Source organism: Octodon degus, unplaced genomic scaffold (assembly GCF_000260255.1).
Source record: "Octodon degus isolate 3935 unplaced genomic scaffold, OctDeg1.0 scaffold00027, whole genome shotgun sequence".
NCBI classification, from domain to species: Eukaryota; Metazoa; Chordata; class Mammalia; order Rodentia; family Octodontidae; genus Octodon; species Octodon degus.
Window position 1 is genome coordinate 15,041,063 of NW_004524603.1, and position 5,552 is coordinate 15,046,614.

Sequence of the window (5,552 nt, forward strand, 5' to 3'; positions counted from 1 at the left end):
TCATTTTTCTAATCTCCTGTATTTTTTTATCAATATCTTCCTTAGAAGCAGTTAAAAATTCTTTTACTGCAGTGTGTTTTTCATACTTAGTTATTTTAGCTCATAGTTTGTAGAGGTTTCTGCCCATAGTCAGTTGGCTCCAAGGTAGGACAACATGGCAGAGGGACATAGTAGAGGAGAAACAGTATGTGGCATGGCAGGCAAGAAGCAACAGGCTTCCTTCTGTTTTGCCCTTTCACTCCACTGAGACTACAAGCCTGTTGGTTGATGCCCCTCGCACCCAGGCTGGGCCTTCCCTCCTCAGTACATCCATCATCCACACCAAGAACTAGGCTAAACCAATCACAGGGTTAATCCAGGATCACATACCCACTGTCCACTCACCTCCCAAAAGCCCCATCTATGAGTCAATGAGGTTTGGGGAGGACATCCAGATGTAAGTCATAACACCCACAAAGTTTAAAGGAAAATTTTAAAGGAAATTTAAGAATTTAAAGCAGTAGTACATGCCACTATGTATAATACGAAGTTCATACCCTAGTTGTTAGATGAAATATCAGTTTAGACTCTCCTTGAAAATGACAGAAACTCAGTTCAAGTGTTTGCAGGCAAAAAGTTTTAGCTTATTGAAAATTCCCAGGAAGATTTTCAAGCCTGACCTAATCAAGGAGTCCAAATAATCTATCAGAATTTCATTTCCTTCCTTCTTTTTTTTTTTTTTTTTGTGGCCATCTCAGCCCGCTCTGGGGGTGGCGCCAGCACTGCATGGGGTGCTAGGGATCAAATTGATGTCCCTGTGCTTTTCTAAGCCTGCCCAAGTAGGCACTTTAGACTGATGAGCTATCTCGCTGGCCCTCATTTCCTTCAATCTCACAGGCTTCCTCTCACTGTGCTAGGCTTGTTCTTGTTCTCTTGAACTGTTCTTGTTCAGTACTGTGTTGTCATCCTGAAAGAAGATGGTAGAGTAGACCAGGTAACTCCTTTCTTGGTGCCTGCTGGAAACGTCCTTGAATCCATGTGGACAGGATCTACCAAAGGCCCCATTCTTGATGAGTGAGACTGTGGACATATGTAACACTTCTGGCAACAACAACAAAAAAAAGTGGGTGGGGTTGTGGAGAATCAGCTTTCCAAAGGAAACCCAAAGTATTCTGACCCAGAAGAAAAGCAAATGTACAATGGGTGAATAAAACAGTAGATACTGCTTACTGATACTCAAGACTAAACTGGAAAACCCTGGGGCTTCAGAACATGAGAGCTGGATCCTCAGCTAGTGCGGCTGGAGTCTCAAAGCCTCCCTGTTTGAAAAGCAGAGGATGATGCCAGGATCCTGGCAGAGGAAAGTGTTCTGGGAACTGCAGCAATAGGTGGGAACCTTGGGACTCCTCCAGGAAAGCATCCTAAAACTTCACTAGTAAGTGTCGTTTCTCTGTGTTGAGAACTTTAATTACTAAAGGTATCAAAAACTCTGGTGAACATTTAACTTTTTTAAAAAATGTATTATTGTTCAAGACACGTCCCCATTACTCTCCCTCAGAGCGCTCCCCCTCACTTGTCCCATCATTCTTGCTGGTTTCTGAAGCAGGTCTGGAAGTTCTCTTTCATGACTGTCCTTAGCTGCACTGTCATAGCTGTCTCCATGTCTGGAATGGATTCAAAACGTTTACCTTTCGTGGTCTTTCTGACTTTGGGGAAGAGTTAGAGGCTACACAGTGCCACATCCAGTGAATAAGGTGGAAAGAGGAAATGCAGCAAAGGTTTTGTGATCCGGCCTTTCCACTCATGGAACATGGAAACAGTGCCCACCACATTTTTTAATCACACCTTGTAAAGAGACTCAGTAGTAAGAGATGCTTCAGAAAGTAGCAAGAATGATGGGATGAGTGTGTGTAGAGTGAGGGGGAGTATTTTAAGGGAGATTAATGATAACATGCCTTTTACTATAATAAATACTTTTTTATTTAAACATTTACTGTATATTTTGATCAGATCACATGATGTCAGAGAAATCCTGCCATCAAGTTAGTCTTCTGTGCTTGAATTAATAACTCCATTTTCCACTGAGCCAACCCTTATTGCATCCACTGTGTGTTTACTTTTGTATGACTAGCAAGACTGAAGACTGTCATATTTATGAGATACCCATTTTTGCACTCTTAAACACATCTTGGCAAAAAAGCAAAGGATTTTAGCCAAAATATTTCTTTTATGCTATTTGCATCCTTATAGTAGAACTCAATTATGTAAAAGATTGATACTATGAGCTCAACATCCCAATCTCAACCAGGAAAATGTAACCAGGGTGTTACACTTTTTCCAAGGAGCTTTCATCCATCCCTATCAGAAATGGGCCAACAATTAGAAACAGGAGCAGAACCACCAGCCCGAGCCCATGAGTCGCAGAGCACCACCACACACCTGTCGCACAAGCCATGGAAGGACGGCGACATGTAGGGGCTAGGAAGTCAGACTCTGAGTTTACATGCTGGCTCTACTCTGTGACTTTAAGCAAGTTACTTAGTCTCTGTGCCTCATTTTTACCACCTGTAAAATAGATATCATAGCAGTTCCAATCTCAAAGGACTGTGGCAGGATTAAATGAGATGATATGTACTAAGTATTTAAGTCAATAACTGACCTGTAGCAAACATTGCATGAACATTAATTGCTAACATAATACCCACATATAGTATTTGGTTTGCATGTTTTTTTTTCTCCTGAACTGTCTATTTGTGCAATATAGTTCATCCATCCTAAATATGTCAATCACTCACCATATATAATTACACAACAAGGGACTTGTGCTTCTGAACAACATTGTGTGCACAGGCTATAATTAAAAACTTTGCTACCAACCCTGGTAACAATCCTGTGGGGTGGTACAAATCATTATCCTTCTTTTATAGATGAAGACATGAAGCACAGAGAAATCTTACGAAAGGTTACAAAACTGGTCAACATTAGACTGAGGATTTGAATCCAGTCTGCTTCCCAATTATAGATCTTGGGAATGCTATTATTGCTGCTTTTTTGTTTATTGTTTACTTATTTTTTTATGTGTTTAGTACAGGGTCTCACTACACAGATCGGACTCATAGTGATCTTCCCGTTTTCAGCCTCCCAAGCACTGAGATTACAGGTGCACCCCACTGCGCCCAATCTCAGTCCCTATCTCGTGCCCCAGGGGCAGGGCTGGCACAGCATGCAGACGATCAAACCCCAGTCCCTGCACCTGCTTAAGCAGGTGCTTTAGTCCACTGAGCTATCTGGCCGGCCCTTCTTTATTGTTTATTGTTTGAGTTGGGTGTCTTGCTCTGTTACCCAGGCTGCTCTCAAGCACCTGGGTTCAAGCGCTCCTCCTGCTTCAGCCTTGGAGTAGCTAGGGACTGCAGGTTTCTGCCACCATACGCACTACCAGTCGCTTTCCACCTCTGCTGTCTAGTTGCTAGGGAAAGAAGGGCTGAAAGAGAGAACGCAATCAGGAGCTTCTGCCACTTACTCGGCACCCACTGTGCTGCAGCCTTCCCACCTACTTTAGTCTCAATGAATACTTTTAAGAACAATCATACGGAAGGTTTTTATAGAACACTTAAATACCAGAGACTATTTAATTGCGTAGCAGCCCTATGAAGGAAAGACTATTACTACTGTCACTTTACAAAGAGACCAAGTACAGCATTAAAAAATTCAGTGACTTGTGCAGGGTCACTCAGGGAGTAAACAGTAAAGCTGGGCTTTGGCCCAGGGTCAGTGGCTCTAAGCTTCTGCTTTCAAGCATAGCCCTGTCCTAAGTCCCTGACCCCACAGGGTGTGCAAAGCAATGCTATATCATTAATGATAAGTCACAGGCATACTTAGGCAGACTCCCTTTGAGGACACTGACCTGACACTATTTCTATCATTTTGAAGGTGGGAAAATAAAGCCACCAAGACAGACCAAAAAGACACTAGAAAGCTCCAATCAAGTGTCAACTGGGTCACTGGAAGAGCTGACTGTGGCAAATCTGGGGAGCAAACTAGTATTTCCTTTGGGGTTTCCAAACTCTTCCAACCCACTTTCACCCCAGTGACTCTGAGTCTCCTTGGTGCTACTGGAAAATAATATATTTCCCCCAATTATTATGACACAATTAAGAACTCAAAGTGGGCTTATACAGAGATATGAGTGTAAAGTTCTCAGAACGCTAATGCTGTAGATAGTAATCTGAAAAGCAAGCTGTTTCCACAAGGTAAGAATTTCTAACATTCCAACATGGACCCGAGGTCAAGAATATCCTGAACAAAGGAAAGATCATTTTTTATTTATATATACAAAATAGGATAAATTTACAGCTACTTTCGCTTAATTCAATGAGAAGAAAGAGGTGTACTAACAGTGTTTGGACAGAATATCCTGTCTGCTTCTTGTACTATGAATAACCACTAAGAAGATAACAATGTACAGTGTACTGATTATCAAACTGTCCTATTAATCAGCTGTGAAACTGTCTCATTCATATTTATTTCTCAATAAAAAAAGAATATCCTGACACCCAAAGCAGAATTCTGGAGGAAACAAAAATTTGAGAGAACTTTTAGATTCAGAAATGAAGACATACGAAGAATATTTTAAAAGCAAACAATTGAAGCATCTGCTCTAAGGTTAGTAAATGCCAGAAGCGAAGTTAAATTCATGGAATCGCTTGAAAATTTCAGAGACATTAAGGCTTAGGTAATGACCAATGGCAAACACAGACCATGTCATTCATGTATGTTAATTCTCTAAACTGCCGTGCAAGGCAGCTGTGATCCACATCTTCATCACTTTCCTCATTGCTGTGACAAAATACCTGACACCCACATCCTAAGGAAGGACAGGTTTAGTTTGCTTTGCATTTCAGTACACAGTTGGCTGAATCCAAGGCAGGAGGCCATGGGAGAGAGGCATGGTGGCACAAGGCTGCCCACAGCACAGCAGAAAGGAGGTAGAGTGAAGGGAGGAGCCCAGGAGGAGATAATCCCCCCAGTACCCTCCCGACAACCACCTCTTCCAACCACACCCCACACCCTATGGCAAGTCAGCTATAAGCCCCATAAGCCAATCACCTTCCAAAAGCCCACTTCTGAGCTCAAGAAGCTTTGGGGGGACATCTAGATATAAATTACAATCCTCCACCTTGTTAATTTTTAGTACATGTTTGCAATACATTCAACATTGGGGAGTAGTAGGTACATGTACAGAATATATCTTGCTCTTTTTTATTCCCCTTCCCTTTCCTCCTCCAACTCTAGATCTTCTTCCCCTTGCCATTTGCAAAAGATCTATCTCCCTATCATCTATTGTTTATCTTTTATTTTCCCCTTTGAATGATTTATTCTTTGTGTTTCTCACATAAAAGACGTTATGATATTTAAACTTGCTTTAGTGGTGCAAAAAAGGCCAAGACTGTGTTAGTGTCTTTGGTAGGTGAGACAGGATTCACACATAGTTCTGACTTCTAAGACTTCCTCCCACTCCATAATTTCACTCCCTGGGGACAGAGAGAGAGAGAGAGAGAGAGAGAGAGAGAGAG